At 46.3% G+C, this 16400-nt stretch overlaps 1 long non-coding RNA gene across 2 annotated transcripts; it reads right to left on the bottom strand.

Annotated features, from left to right (window-relative positions):
- Positions 1 to 308: 308 nt before the first annotated feature.
- Positions 309 to 6381, bottom strand: LOC118552726 (uncharacterized). Of its 2 annotated transcripts, XR_013449457.1 has the most exons (4): positions 6282 to 6381; positions 5788 to 5937; positions 1840 to 1948; positions 309 to 1345 (listed from the first exon to the last, which is right to left on the bottom strand). It is a non-coding gene; the product is annotated as an uncharacterized LOC118552726 (long non-coding RNA). The 2 variants fall into 2 exon arrangements; XR_013449456.1 differs by lacking the exon at positions 309 to 1345 and having other exon boundaries at positions 1652 to 1948.
- Positions 6382 to 16400: the final 10019 nt, after the last annotated feature.

The following is a 16400-nucleotide window of genomic DNA, read 5'->3' as shown; positions in this document are numbered from 1 at the left end:
AGGCGCCCCTAAAGAAAGTATTTTTTTAAAGGAGAGAATTTTTCGAACATCACCCAGATTCCCAGGCCCCCATTCCATTGGAATGGGTGGGAACGAAGCCTAAGGATTTCTATTTTGACAAGAAGCCCAGGGTCAGGGGCGCCTGGGTGGCTCAGTCGTTAAGTGTCTGCCTTCGGCTCAGGTCATGATCCCAGGGTCCTGGGATCGAGCCCCGCATCGGGCTCCCTGCTCAGCGGGAAGCCTGCTTCTCTCTCTCCCACTCCCCCTGCTTGTGTTCCCTCTCTTGCTGTGTCTCTCTCTGTCAGATAAATAAATAAAATCTTTAAAAAAAAAAAAAAAAAAAGAAGCCCAGGGCGCTGCAGGACCAGGCCCCCAGGAGCACAGAGCTGCTGAAGGAAAGGACAGTTTGGAAGAAACAGGAGGGAGGCAGGAGAGCTGGTGGGCAGGGAGCAGGAGAAGGGGGGAAAAGGAGGGCTTCAGTGGGTGAAAACGGGGCCCCCCTTCCCCTGAGCCAAGAAGGAAGAAGGGGAGTACCCAAGAGGAACATGCGGAAAGATTCAGAGACTTCTCCAAGGGCAGGGAAGGAAACACAGGGAATTCAGTTAAGAGTGAGGAAGGTGGAGAAGAGACAGAGGCCACGGAGGGGCTGGCTGTGCTCAGAGGACAGGTTTCGTGCTCAGGTTGAAGGCAGGTCGTGATTCTCACCCCAACACCAGCAGGACCAGATAAAACACGCTGTGCCTCCTTCCCCTCAAAAAGGCAGAGTCTGGGCGGATAGTCCTCCGTCTGTGCTGGGAGAGACGGACAGAGATTGTGATTTGTGTTATGCCGGTATCATGAGCACGAAATTGGATCAGATTCCAATTGGGAACCCCGGGAAATGTCGCCCACCATTTATTAAGCACCCAGGCTGTACGAATAACAGTGCTACTCTTTCCACACACCCTTCGGGTAGATATAATTATACCCATTTCCAGATGAGAAAACTGGGGTTTGGAGAATTGGAGGGACTGCCCAAGATTCCACGTTTGTTGGGTAGAGACAGCTCCAGGCCCGGCACGCATGTCTCTCCCTCATTAATGCTTGAGTCCTCTCAACTCCCTCTCCAAAGGCAGGGGGCGGGGGGGGGGGGGTTGTTGATGGACTTGCCCAGAGCCCCAGGATGAGGGAGAAGGAGACCAGTGGGTGCCGTAGCCTTTTGTCTTCCAGAGCAATGAAGAGACTGGCCTCAGCAGCCCCCAGGCTGAGCCCACGGGACTCTGAATCTCTCTGGCCCCTCCTTCTTCAGCCAGCACACAGCAGCTTTGTTGATGACTCAGCCACCCCACTGGTACACGTCACTGTCCTGCGAATAATGTAGCACAGAGCAGGGGTCAGGGCGGCAAGCCAGGATACCCGCCCAGCCCGCCCCTCCCCTCCCCACAAAGCCCTAGGGCCCAGTTGGGAACTTCACAGACAGGAAAAGTGGGTCAACCCTCTCCACTCTTCCCTCCTCCCCTCACCTTGCTGGGACAGCCGGGTCCCTTCTCCCTGTCTGTCCTCTGTCCGTGCTGAGGGCAGGCAGGGTGATCCTGACCCCAGCCTACGGGCACAGACCTGTGTGTCCAGAGGGCAGTGCAGGGGGTGCTGGCTAGTGGGGGCTCACCCAGGAGGACAGAGTGAGGACCCGAATCTCTTATTAAGGGAAGATGTGGGGTGGGAAGAATACACCAGAAGCACGTTTGTCTCTTATCCAGTGAGTATTCATTAAGTGACTGCTGTATGCCAGGGATTCCCAGGTGCTGGGGACTCCGAATTAATTGAGAAGGTTCATTGCAGAATCCCTGGTGTTTCATTCACCCTTGCCTCTCCACGATGCAAGTATCTGACATACATGGGCTCTCGTTAAGTATCCGTTAAATGAAGGAGTGACAGGCTTGGTTCCGGTCTTTCTGAAGCTTTATGAAGTCTATGGAAGATGCAGACATCAAACAAATAATTACACGACTAATTCACTCCAATTGTGATAAGGATTATGAAGTTCAGGATGAACTTGAAATTGTTTTTAAAAGCTTTAAAAGATTTTCCTTTTGCGAGAAATTTTCAGACTCTTCCCAGTTTTGGTATAAGAAAAACAATGTAAAAATTAGCATCTTAGTGAGCTGTAGATAGACAATTTACCATGCTATATATAGCCTTATTTAATAGAAGAATAAATTCCTGTTGATAGCAAAACAAAACAAAATGGTGTGCGTGTGTGTGTGTGTGTGTGTGTGTGTGTGTGTTCGAGTATCTAAGCCTCTATGTCTGCACAAAGTAAGGGGTCAGGGGCCTCTTCAAAAGCAGCCCATGAGGGTTTTGGATCAGGTATTTATCATCTATGATTTCCCCCCGCCTCCAGTCATGGAACACTTGACAAATCTCTCGGTTAAGATGCCCTTTTTCCCTTGTCCTCTTTCCCTCGTCCTGCGTCCCTCTGTGGTGGTCAGAGGCCACCTCCTACGGGCCCCACTGACTGCAGGCATGAGACTGCTCTCTGCTGAGCTAGTTTCTCCAAACAGGGTGGGCTCAGCCGCCCTCCTCTTGCCCCATGAGCCCTCGGTAAAGAGCAGGCTGTCTTCCACAGCCCCACTGCCCCAGCAGCTTCGCTAAGTTCCTGACCACTTAAAAAAATAAACAGCAGATGGGGTGGGCCTCTGTGGGAGGCAACACACTTTGGAGCAAGAAGATCTAAGTCTCAGATTGGCCGTTTTGCAGAATCATAATCTTGATCAAGTGACTTAACCTGCCTGAGCCTCAGTTTCCTTCATTGGCAAACTGGGGCTGAGAATATCGTCTACCTGACCTGGGTGTTGAGAGGGAAGAACAAACGAGGGCACACATACAGAACCCCAGCCCTACAGAGAGGGTGGGGGGTGAGGCCTGGGAGACCACAACAACACGCGCGGGAGCCCGCCTGCCTCACGCACTGCCCGGGCCAATGACGGAGCTTTTAGCGGTGTCCAGCCCTGAGTCCCAGAAGGAAGTCAGATGCAGGCTGAGACCACCTCTTCTGCAAGGTCCTTCTTTCCTTGGAAAGGTCTGTTTGTGTGGCCCCTGTAAGTGTGTGTCTTAGTCCATTCGCGCTGCTCTACCAAAGTCCCCCACACTGGGTAGCTTATAAACAACAGAAATTTATTCCTCGTCATTCTGGAGGCTGGGAAATCCAAGATCAAGGCACCAGTGTGGTTGGATAAGGGCCCTCTACCTGGCTCATGGACAGTAGCTTCTCACTGTCCTCACATGGTGGGAGGGCAAGGGAGCTCTATGGGGTTTCTTTTACAAAACACTAATCCCACCCTCATGATTTAAGCACGTCCCAAAGGCCCCATCTCCAAATACCTTTGCCTTTAGGGGGTTAGGATTCCAACATATGAATTTGAAAGTGACACAAACATTCAGACCACAGCAGTGTGACTGGATTAAAACAAGTAAGACAATGGGAGCAAATAAGCAATGAGAGGTCGGCCCCCAGGGTGCAGAACCCAGGCCTGGGACCCTCCTTGAGTGTGGCTGCTTGTGGGGGGTGCTGGGGGCCATGTCAGCATTCTTGTCCAGTTAGAGCTTAGTTACCCCTCAGGGGATCTTTTATAAACCCTTGAATGAAAACAACTGGTTTTCTTCCTACCTGGGATTCTAGAAAACTGAGCCCACAGGACACACCTATTTTTGAATTGCCAAACAAAACCACATGGAGTGTTTTTAACTGAAGAGTAACTCAGACCATCTCTTCCCTCAGATGGTGGAAATGCCTTGCGTAAGGGTCACTCGGTACCATTCGTGGGGGCCAACAGCATGAGTCATCGACATCTGAGGTCATTTTGGTTCCAACTCACAGTAAACAGAGGACTGATTCGTAGGTACAGGTAAGAAACGAAGGGGAAAAGAAACAACAAAAGCTGAAAGCACCCAGCAAGCAGCTACATCCTCTAGTTGTTTCTGGAACGTGTCCACGCGGCCCTCGCAGAGCCTCTGGCCGACGGCCAGGCGGAGCGCAATAACGGCCAAAGGCCTTTGCACTGTGTGATGTAATCACTACAGCTCGGCAGTTTGCTAAAGGAACGACCGACCGGCTAGCTATAAGTAGATAAATGGAGGGTACCCACGTGATGCCCCTCCTGTGAACCCCAGACATCGAGCTCTGGAGCTAAAACTGGCTTTTCCGTCTGCTCATCTCTCCCGCCATGTGATAATCCTCTCTGTGCTTATTCCTTGAACACAACTCAAAACAGAAGTTAGAACAGTACCCAGATCAGCCTCCCTGCATTCAACTCTGTAAGTGTTCAAGCTGGTTCTGTAACTGAAGGCTCTGAGCTGCCCAGGAGCTCCCAGGAGGCCAGAAGAGTCTGTCCAGACCTCTCATGAAAGATTAACTGGCTGGAGTCATGGCCCCAGCCCTGCCTGGTTGTCGCTGCTGCCTCCACTCCGGGTGAGGGCGCTATTAGGGGCAGGCCCAGAGCCCACAGAAGGACAACAACAAAAGCCACCAGCCCAGAGGCGGGAGGCCGGCGTCCTGCCTCCAGCTCTCCCGCTAAGCACCTGGGCCCTCCATGCTCTCATGAGTAAAGCGGTGGGATTGGCCCTAACCCCACAGTACGCGAGAGAGGGCGCAGGAAAGGCGTCTGTGAGGGATCTGGGTTGGGGTCTGGCCTGCTGCTGAGCCCCTAGACCCTTACTGCCCTACAGGAGGAAAACCATGGACCTCAGTTTCCCCTGACTGAGGGAGCACCTCTAGCATTCATCATCAGGGCTGCCCTGTGAGGGTCTTGAAAAGCCCAGTAGAAAGGCATTTTGAGGAGAAATCACAAGCTGCAGAGACTCAATGAATGAGCCACAGCAAACTCCCTATGGGACAACTGAGTAAAAAAATAGAGTTTGGCCTTAGTCTGGGGAGCAGCATAGAAAGTGGTTTTATGTTCGGTGAGAAGTTTTGTTGTTTGCTTATTTTTAACAAGAGGCTTTATGGGAATTCCTACATTTTAACATAAATCTTTGACACTGTGAGTAAGACATTCCAAAATGACACAGAACTCAGAAATGCAAACCTGCATCTCTTACCCAGAAGGCTCATGTAGCGTCAGGTGTTCATAGGCTCCAAATCCATTTTAATTCAGGAAAGCAAATGAAAACACAACACCAAGAAATTTAGAGAGCAATCTCTGGAGGGTTAAGTTAGAGGGTGTTTGTATTAATCTTTATCACTTCTTCCTTTCCCTTGTCAACACTGTTTACACAGTACATTAAATAAACATGGGCCTAGAAACATCGGCTCATCATTTTTGTCCCAAGCAGGTGGAAGCTTCTCACCACTGCTGTGTGGTCCCAAAACACACACATTCCAGTTAAAAACAAATTAAAGCAGGGGCGCCTGGGTGGCTCAGTTGTTAAGCATCTGCCTTCAGCTCAGGTCATGATCCCAGGGTCCTGGGATCGAGCCCCACATCGGGCTCCCTGCTCAGCGGGAAACCTGCTTCTCCCTCTCCCGCTCCCCCTGCTTGTGTTCCTTCTCTCACTTTGTATCTCTCTGTCAAATAAATAAACTAATTAATTAAAAAAAAAAAATTAAGGCAAAAACAGGCCCCTCCACCATATGTCTCCGTTGGTCCAGTCACCCCATCTGACATGGCTGAGTGACAGATGTCAGCGCCTGGACCTGCTGGATGTCAGGTAACTGGAACAGAGCTACCCAAACTGCCAGGATCCTTCTTGCTCTATAAACATACAGAAACCTGAGGAATGAATGCCAGTCTTATTCTAGAGTATTCTTACCCTTTGCTTGCACAGCCTTGATCTGTACTCTGGTTCATTAAAATGCTTGAGTCACCCTGTTTATCAGGGAACTTTGAGCTGCAGAACACTCTTAGAAGCTGTGGGGAGTTACAGAAGACTGCATTCCTGCCCCAAGTAGTAGTCTTCCTTCTAAGGAAAAGAAGGCAAAATGCACATAAAAAGGTAATATGTAGTGACATACATAAAGAAATGCAAACTCACTAGGGTGAATGATATGCCCAGTCCTGGGGGTTATGGGATCAACGAACATCATAGACCAGGTGACTCAGAGAAAATGTTGTAGCCTAGTGAATCCATCACAGATCTTAAAGTCATAGACTGGCAGATTCCGGACATTCTAGTCAGTAAAAGTATATTCTCCAGTGTGACTACCAGGCGTAGACACCCTAGTGTGAGACACTGTAAGCAGGCTTCCTTGGAGCAGAGTGTGGGAACGAGAAATAAGTAAGGATGAGCCTCATGGAGGGTCTTACCACATAGACCCTCAGCGTCCATTCGCACGTCCATCCGCTGCCCAAGCCGTCCGGTTCCCTACGACAGCCGAGCGGTAACACCACCAGAGCAGTGTCTGAAGAGAATTTCAAGACAATGTGAAGGAATGTTACAGAATAATAGAGGCTGGAAGGGAAAACAAATAAAATAACAAGACTTAGGAGAGTTTTATTTAGTGAAAAATAAAATAAATGACACAAAAACTGTAGAATTTTGGCCTCATTACTTTGTGATCTTTAAATCCAGCCTAAAAAGTTAGAAGTAAGCACATAGCATGCTGCAATAAAAACAGACGGTGAGGTGGGTATTCATTAATATTAGTTGATTAAAGCCAATATTTTTCCATCAAATTCAATAAAATGTGTACACCCACAACCGGGATACCATAGAGTTCAAATCAAATAACAATCCCCCCCAAATGGTCAGAGATCCTGCAAGCCGCACAGCCACCTACCAATTCCCCCTTCTGGTTCCCATAACGGGGTAAAGACCAAAGTAAACAAAGACGAGAGCTACTGGCGGATGGAGGAGTCAGCTCCTGTGTTTGGAGCCTGGCTTGGAGCAACCGGAGTGACCATGTGGTCCGCATTTCAGGGCACCGCGTTAAATGCGCTGGACTACCCTCCCCAAGGCTCTCAGGGGCTGGCTTCCTACGGCCTTCCTTTGCTACCTCCTGGGTTGCCCGCTGTTCCCCATGTGCACAAACACCCCCAGGCCAAGCCCACAGCACCAGCTCCCGCCTGAGCTGTGCCTAGGTCTGTCCGCATGGTGAGGTGGTCTCTGGTCGACCTCTGTAAAGGTGCTTCTTCACACACTCAAGAGCCTCTTGGTCAAGGCGCCGGCCGCGGCTGGGCCGTCGCGGTCTGAAACAGGCTGGCCAAGAAGCAACATACCTAAAAATGTCTCTCGGGGCCACAGGCTTGCAAACTGCAAGAAAGCAAAACAATATTTTAACAGGCTGTCCAGCCAACAGGGATCCTGGGACTTTTCTAGTAGGACTCCACGACTAATCCTGTCAAAACTAACACAGGATAGAACAATATTTGGCCAAGGAAAACTGCTGAAAGCTGCTGGTGTGTGGTCCTCCGTTTATTGGAATAGGATTGAGGGACTGGGTAATAATGATTTCTCAGGTTATAATGCCGGGCTTGGGTTTGGAAAGGAGATGGCATTTCAGAGAACGTGAATCTTACATGGAACGATTCCTGATACAAGAAAAACCCCTTTTCTGCATTCATAATCCAGAAGCTGGGCTGCATATTTGTGGGGGGTTTTTAGGCACTCACTTTGGAAAAGACAAGCTGGGGTTCCCCCAAATAACACGTTATTTTTATTCTTCTAGCCATGGGGTTGGCAACTTCTACATCACCTCCAAGATTCTGAGCCTTCTCCCTAAAGCCTGAGAAGGGAGGCACTTCAGGAGGGGCTGTTCCTTGCCACTGGCCCTGGCAATGGTTCCTGTGGATGGGGAAGGAAGTAAAGTCCTGTCTGAGCTCTCAGGGCTAGAGCCAGCTCTCCAAATGTGATTCAGCAGGCAAAGTCAGGCAGACAGGAACTCTGTCTGGCCTCAGCATCGTAAGCCCTCTTTGGCTATAAGCCCTCTGTGCCATGGCTTCTCACGTCTGAAAGTACACACACGTGCATGCACACACATGCTCATACAAGCAAACACACACAACCACGTACACACATACTCGTTCAAGCACATGCACACTTCCCTGGGGAAATGGCAGAGGCAGACATGAGTGCACACAGCTCAGAAGGAAAAGCAGAGGGTTGGGAGGAGTATACAAAGGCGATCTGCTGGGCAGGATCTGGGTCAGGAAACATCAGACTCCCAGCCCCACGGCTGGCCAGCCCAATATTGCTGTATTAGGGACTTACTCTGAGACCTAGCTTCTTTTTCTCTAAAATGAGGATAACACCATCCTCTCAGGATATATATATATATTTTTTTGGAGCATTAGTGAAATGATATATGCTAAAGCATTTTGTAAATTGCAGTGCCATGTGGACTCACAGACACCTTGAGGAAAAAGGAAAATGGCACCACTAGACGCACCTATCAAAACATCCTCCCATAGTTTGAACCAAGGGCAAAAAGTTAATTAAATCTCTACAGTCAAAAACCACGATTGCAACTAAAGCTAGTATTGCCATTGTCAACCCTCGTATGTCACCTGGCGGGGGAGGGAGTGCTGACAGGCCTGGGAATCCTGGCTTGATTGGAAACCACTCTTTCATTGCACAATAACGTAGGGTCATAAGGCTAGCGGCAACATCTGTTCACCACGGATTTTTTTGTGTTACTTTTTAAGTACTGCATTGAAATATTATTCATTTTGATTGCTCAATTCTTTGGTGCTCCCTTAAATACCATGTGGGAGCTGAGTGCTTCCCTTACCTCCCCAGCCCCAGCTCCTGTAAACTGGAAATGAATGTTACTGTTTGGTTTGGGTGGCTCTTCTGCGCAGCTTTCGCCAAGTCATTTTAGCTTTCCTCCCCATTTGTCCAATCTACAAAATAATAAAACTATTGTAAAGGTATAAAAGAAGTCAGAGAGCTGGTCCTTGATGTCAAGGGCCTTTCAGTCTGGTTGGGAAGCCAAACTGATGCAGTCCAAGGAGAGTTTGAACAGCTGAATTATACAAGACAGTGTGGTACAAACTGTTGTTACAAATGCCTTCGGAATTGGGAATAGGAGGAAGATGTCTGGGAGCCTCTCCAGTGGGTTCATCAAGGTGAACCTTAAGTGAAGTAAAAATTTGGGTTAGCACAAAAAAAGGAGAGGCATTTTCAGCGGAGGAATATTGCACGGGCTGAATGGTGCACATCTACTTCCTTTCCGCTGGCTCATGGGGCAGAGCTCAGTTCTAAGTAACCCTGATACACAAAACCTATCGTAGGCAGCTCTCTCTCTCAAAAGAAGGATTCACATTCTCCCGATTGTCCCTAAAAACTCAGAGCACTTGGCAACATTTTTGGCCTTTTTGGCCATTTCAGCACCAAATCTTAAAATGGTTTTAATGATTGTTTTTTGCCACAATAAAAGAAAAAAAAAGAGTGAAGGTCATCAAAAACAAGAAAAGTCTGAGAAATTGTCACAGCCAAAAGGAGCCTAGGAAACAAGACAAGTAAATGTAATGTGGTGTTCTGGATGGCACACTGGAACGTAATCAGGACATTAGATAAAAACTACGGAAAACTGAGTAGAGTCTAGACTTCAGTTAATAATAATAAGTAGTTTACTATGTAGGGACGCCTGGGTGGCTCAGTCAGATGAGCAGCCAGCTCTTGATTTTGGCTCAGGTCACAATCTCAGGGTTCTGCGCTCAGCAGGGAGTCTGCTTGGGATTCTCTCTCTTCCTCAGCCTCTGCCCCCTCCCCCACTCTCCCGCACACGCATTTTTTCTCTCTCAAATAAATAAATAAATCTTAAAAAAATAATAATAAGTAGTAGGTTACTATGTAACATGTTAATAACAGAAAACTGTCTGAGGCACATGGGGGTTCTATACAAAAAGTATACTGTAAAAATATACTATAGAATACAAAAGTACAAAAAAGTACAAAGGTATAAAAGTACATTAAGCATGGTATGCTATAGTTTTCTATAAATCTAAAAACTATTCTAAAATAAAAAGCTGATTAAAACAAAAACAGTCTTAATGGCACAGTAAGATTAGAGCCAAAAAGAGGGGAAAAGATAAAAATGGGTCCTGAAGATATCAGAGGTCAAAGTCACTTGTGTTAAAGGCTGTTTTCTGAACGTCCCCAAAGGGGACCACTTGAGGGAGCACGTGGTGGGTCAGCTGAACTATAATAAAAAGGTTGGAGAAAGAGTCCAAGGGGTTCAATAATCCTTCACCCAATAAAATTTCAAGTCATTAACCACAGTCTGGGTGTTCTGAGCTGAAAATGACTCATACGAAAATCCCCTAGACCTAAGCACAAGACCTCAGAAGGGAAGCAGAGTTCATGAGGATCTTTGATTTCCCTGAGGCTGGCTCTGGCCTCCTGGGCAGCTCTAGGAGTCGGGCTTGCCCTCTGGGCCTCATCCTGGATAGTCGTGGTCAGGGCCCCGTTGGCCAGATGTTGCCCAAGAAGTTACAATCCAAGACGTCCTCACCTCTTGGGAGGCTCTTCCATGGCAGTCCGGATGTCAACTCTCATCCTACCCCCTGCCTCCTTTGCCTAATCCCAAAGCAGAAATGCATAGTGCCAACACACCGCCAAATGGAAGGAAGATGGAGAGTAATCAAAGTAACAAGGTAGCTCACAGGGTGCAAGAAAGTTCGGCAGATCCCAATCCCAGCCCCTGGGGTCCCATGTATTTGTTCAAGTTTCTCTGTTCAGAAAACCAGAGCGAGAGCTGAGATAAAAACACAGAAGTTCTTACTAACAGCAACCCTGTGTGTATATGTGTGCTCACACACACGGGCATATGTGTGCTCACACACACGGGCACGGGCACACCCTGCCAGGTTCAGCACTGAGTCACCAGTGAGGGGCTGCCAGCCCAGAGCTCTCGCCCAGGGCTGCCTTCTGTACTCCTCCACCTGGTACAAGGTGAGCCTGTTCCCCTCATAGGCAGCCAACTTCAGATGAGACAACTGCTCATCACATGCACTTGCCTTCTCATTTTTCCAAAACCACAAAGAAAGTAGAGCTCTTTGGCTTCAGTCTGCCTTTATTCTGCCATCTGACTGGCAGATATCCTGTTCCCCACACCAAGCAGTGCTCCCTAGGAAGCAGTCAGAGGTGGAGAAAGGGTGTCTGGTGCCGGCACAGAGCCCCACTGTCACGGCCAACAAGCCCAAGTGATTTCACAAGAGCAAGACAGAGACCAACCACCCAACTCAGCAGAGATCGGGGCCAGCAACCTGTGCACCATCTACTGACCAGGGTGCCAACAGCCAGCTGAAGTGTCCTGAGATGGGCCGTTTTGGGAATCACCTAGTCAAGACCCACAGAACCACAGCCCAGCGGACCCTGGCCTGGATCTGTGAAGCGCCCACCTCCTTGTCTTGAGGACACAGTCCGGAGGCCTCAGGGTTAGTGACTCCATCTCCGGTTTTCACTCGGCCCACCTCCAGTTCTCTTTCGAACACTAACCAGAGCTTTCCTTTCTGACTCCCTGGAACATCCTTTATCTGGCTCTTGTTCTGCCTTCTGAAGCCACCCGGTAGTAAACTTACTCTGTATGCTGCATGAGGGATCCTCATAGGACTGGAGAAATTCCCTCTAGAGCCTTCTTTCCTCCCACTTGGCTCCACCTTTGGCAACCATTTCTCGTATAGAATTCTTACCATTTCGTTTACCTGCTGTAGACACTTTGATTTATCACCATCCCTTAAAATTAAGAACTCTGTTCTCATAACACAGTTTGAAGTTTAGAAATTGATGTCAAGGGGCGCCTGGCTGGCTCAGTCCGTTAAGCATCTGCCTTCGGCTCAGGTCATGATCCCAGAGTCCTGGGATCAAGCCTCGCATCGGGCTCCCTACTTAGTGGGGAGTCTGCTTCTCCCTCTACCCCTCAACCCACTTGTGCTCTCGCTCTCTCTCTCTCACAAATAAATAAATAGAATCTTAAAAAAAAAAAAAAAGAGATTGATGCCAAGAAAGCTCATTTTTCCCTTTCCAACATTTCCCTCTTTAGCACTACTGGTTAATAATTTCATTAGAAATTTCAAATCAACAGCTTTCTTATTCTATCATCCCTTCTACATTTATTGCCTGGCATTCTTCTATAGAAAGAAAGTAGAGCTTTCCTTTATCAACTGAAGCTATCTGGTCAACATGAGAGGCAAGATGAACAATTATTATGCTTTAATGGCCTTCAGATAAGGTGATTCTTTTGCTGCAACAAATAGTGACAATGAATCATCTCTTTCTTCCTCTCTTGATGATCATTATGAATTCATAGATTTTCTCCATTGTAGAGATAAAGAAATAAAGCCCAGAGAAAGTTTCCTTTTCCAATGTTAGGCAGCTAATAAGTGACAGAGTTAGGACTTCCAGGCCCGTCTAATACCAAAACCAAACTCCTAACCATTATACTCCCCTGCTTCCCTATGGTCAATGGTTATTTAAAGTTTCCAAACACTGATTTTGAAAATGTAAATTCTTGCAGTTCATTTAGTTAATCCTAGATTCAGACACTTGAGTTAATGTTGCCTGGGCGGATCTCTGCCAATCCTGGAATTTATTTTGCTTTTAATCATCCTTCATGTTTTCATAATAACCCTCATGTTTTCAGGACCATTCTCACTGACAGAGAAGGTAGAAGCCAAACAGAAATTGAGAGACTCTGCTTCTTGCTAACGTTACAGTCCTTTCCCAAGTAGTGGCCTACCTCTTTATCGTTCATCTTTTTTCTATGAACAAAGCTGTGTCACAATTACAATCCAGAGAACTACAAGAACTTGTAGATGAAATACGTATTCTCTTCCCCACTCTTGTTGTCCTTGTCCAAATATTGCCCATTGCAATCACAGCAGTTTTGTGGATTTCTTAACCCATAGAGGACCCTCTCTTTTCTCGGTTCTATGTAATTTTTTTGAAGTAGCTATACCCTTCCACACAGTTTTATCCTGGGTTCACACAATAACAAGTGATATTTGGCCCACTTTGTCCTATCTACCTCATCCTATCTCCAGGATAGAATCCAATCCTATTCTGCATCCGTTGATGCTGACCAAAAGATGGACTGTCCCGTTCTAGGTTAAGGAGAGACGTGGCTCTGATATCTGGAGGATTTTCCTGCCTCAAGAAAAATCACAGATATGAGTCACAGGTAAGTAAATAACTAATCAACACATGTATTTGTTGGATAAATAAAATTCTATTGACTGATACAAATCTATCATTTAGAACATTGGTACTAAATAATAGCTAACAATTTTGTCTTCATTTATCATGTGTTAGAGAGCACACTAACGTCTTTACTCACATTGTCTCATTTTATCTTTACAACAACCATTTAAGATGGATATTTTATCATCCTCGTTTTACAGATGAAAGAAATCAAGGCTTAAGTAGTCGAAAAAATTACCCAAGGTTAGTAAGTGGTGGAGCCAGCATTCAGAGTCAGGCTCCCCAACTTAGGAGGCCACACTTTTAGCCACTCTCTGTGACACTATCCCTTTGCTACTTGAAATACATTAGCCAATGAAAAAGGAGCTTCTGACATAAAGCCACTCACGTACAATATTGTCACATGAATTCTGAGAAACAGGCTTTCACTTTCAGTCATCATTGAGTACCTTAGGACACATTAATGTTCCTGCCAAAAATAACAAAAAGCTGCATTAAATAAAATTTAAGTCATCTTCCACACATCAGAGAGCCATTGAAGCAAAGAGGACTAGAGGGTCAAAGATTCCAAAGTGGGAAGAACCATGAAGAAGTGAGCTGACTTTGTGCAGCTATGTTAACCCTTGGGGCATTTGCTGGTTCTGAGGACAGGGCGACAGCTAAGAATCTGGGCTTTGCTTGAGCAGAGGCTGCTGCTGGGGACAGAGGATCAACAGAGCTTTGGGAGTTTTTTGTGCACGCTTGAGAGGCCAATTATTCCAATGAGAATGAAAAGGCAGAGAAGTAGACCTGTCACACTGCCAGATTTTCCCTCGAGAAATTTCTCAGAATCTGAAGCTAAGGCAGAGCAGAAAGTTAAAAGTAAGCAGACATCCCAGGAAGGCGGAGTAGATCTCTATTGCATTCTTATTCCTGCTAAATACAACTAAAAGCCCTGGACAGCATGTATAAAACAAACCTCAGAAACCTCCAGAGGGTGGAAAGAAAGAGGCAGATGGGTTAGGGGCCTCAGGACCCAACAAATGACATGGCGTGAGTTCTCCAGGTCTTTTTATTGGTTTTGGTTTGTTCACCTTGTATAACCCATCACTGGAGCTGAAGAAGCCTGCAACTCAGAAATGACAGTGGGCACAAACCAAATAGTCCCACGGAAGCTTCTCTCTCTAGCCAAAGGCCAGGAAGGGACAGCCCAGCAAGACAGAGAACTTTTAGATGATAAGCACTCTACTTCAGCCAACCACAGAAAAAACTGTGGTCTCACTCCCACCCTCACTGGTAAAAGTCTAGACTTTTACCCGCACCATGTTATGAGAAGTGGTACCCAACACCCCTTCAGGGGTAGTGTCAGAGAACACAAGTAAGGAGTGGGGACTCTCATCCCCACTGGCCGGCACAAGGCCTCCTTCCACACAGAGTCAGTGGAGACCATGTGGGGAGAGTGGAGGTGCACCCTCACAGGCAGTCCTCGACTTAGAATTTTTCAACTTTACAATGGTGTGAAAGTGATACGTGTTCAGTAGAAACCACACTTCAAATTTTAATTTGGATTTTTTCTGGGCTAGCAATATGCCATAAGATCCTCTCTTGTGATGCTGGGTAGCAGCCCCAGCTCCCAGGCAGCCATGAGATCCTGAGGGTCAACAACCAACACACTTACCACTCTACTGTACCAATAGAGTCTTTCTGTTTCTCACTTTCAGCACAGTATTCAATAAATTATAGGAGACATTAAACACTTCAGATTAAATAGGCTTTGTGTTAGATGATTTGCCCAACCATAGTCTACTGCAAGTGTTTTGAGCATGGTTAAGGTAGGCTGGGCTAAGCTAAGTTGTTCCCTAAATTAGGATATTAAATGCATTTTTGCCTTACCATATTTGGGTTTATCAGGAGGTAACCCCATTGTATATCAAGATATGGTCTTTGTCCCTGATTTCTGGGATCAAGCCTCTAAATCCTCGGAATTTCCCAGGGATAAGTGTCTTTGTTATTCATTGTGGGCCCCTGGGACCCACAATGCTGAGTTATGTTAATTCAGTAACTAACGGTGGGCCCCTTGTTTCAAGATGGGGGCTACCTACACCAGAAAAACCAACTACGTCATTAGAGGGTTGGCACCTTGGACTACATGATATCAGCCCACCCTCCCAATGTCCAGGGAAGGGAGGGAGCTGGAGACTGAACTCAATCATGTGGCCAATGATTCAATCCACCATGCCTTTGTAATAAAATCCCAATAAAAACTCTGGTACCAAAGCTTGGTTGGGCTTCCTGGATGGTGAACATATCGATCGGCCCAGAGGGTGAGACGTCCTGACTCCCTGGGGAAGGGACACAGAAGCTCTGCTTTGGGAACCCTCTCAGATCTTGCCCTTTGGGTCTCTTCCTTTGGCTGCTCCTGATTTGCAACTTTTATAATGAAACTTTCATAGTAAGCATAGTACTTTCCAGAGTTCTATGAGTTATTCTAGTGAATTACCAAACCTGAGGTGATAGTGGGAACCCCCAAATTCGTAGCCAGTTGGTCAGAAATTCAGGGGACCTGAGAAACCTGAGAAGTAGCTGGCATCTAAAGTGAGGGCAGTCTGGTGGGGGGCTGTGCCCTAAACCTGTGAAGTCTACACTACTCTGGGTAATTAGCATCAGAACTGCATTGCAGTATTGTGTACGATCATACCAACTGATGCAAAAAAAGAATTTGACAAAATTCAACATGCCTTCAAGGTAAATATTCTCAGAAAAATAAGAAGAGAGAACTTCCTCAACTTGATAAAGAGCATCTACAAAAAAATCTACAGTTAACACTATATTTAATGGTGAAAGAATGAATGTTTTTCCCCAAGACTGGGAGTAAGGCAAAGATACACACTCCCACCGCTCATATTCAGTATACTGCTAGAAGTTCCAGCTAGTGCACAGTCAAGCAAAGGAAATACTTGACGTCAAAAACACGATCCATGAAAGGAGCAACTGGTAAAATGGACTTCATCAAAATTTAGGACACTGTCAAGAAGATGAAAAGACAAGCTATATAGAGTGGGAGAAAATATTTTCAAACCATCTACCTGACCAAGGTATAGTATCTGGAATATATACAGATATATTCCAGAATATATATTTAAGAGTTTATATATATTTTATATATTTAAGAAAAATTATATATATAAATATATATACTCTTTATATATATTATATATATTTAAAAGAATGATATATTATATATATTTAAGAAGAATTATATATATACTCTTAAAAGTCCACAGCAGAAAATAAACAACCCAGTC

The sequence above is a fragment of the Halichoerus grypus genome, chromosome 7 (genome assembly GCF_964656455.1).
Source record: "Halichoerus grypus chromosome 7, mHalGry1.hap1.1, whole genome shotgun sequence".
NCBI lineage: Eukaryota > Metazoa > Chordata > Mammalia > Carnivora > Phocidae > Halichoerus > Halichoerus grypus.
Note: the sequence above shows the minus strand (reverse complement) of the source record. Positions and strands in the feature narration are given on the sequence as shown.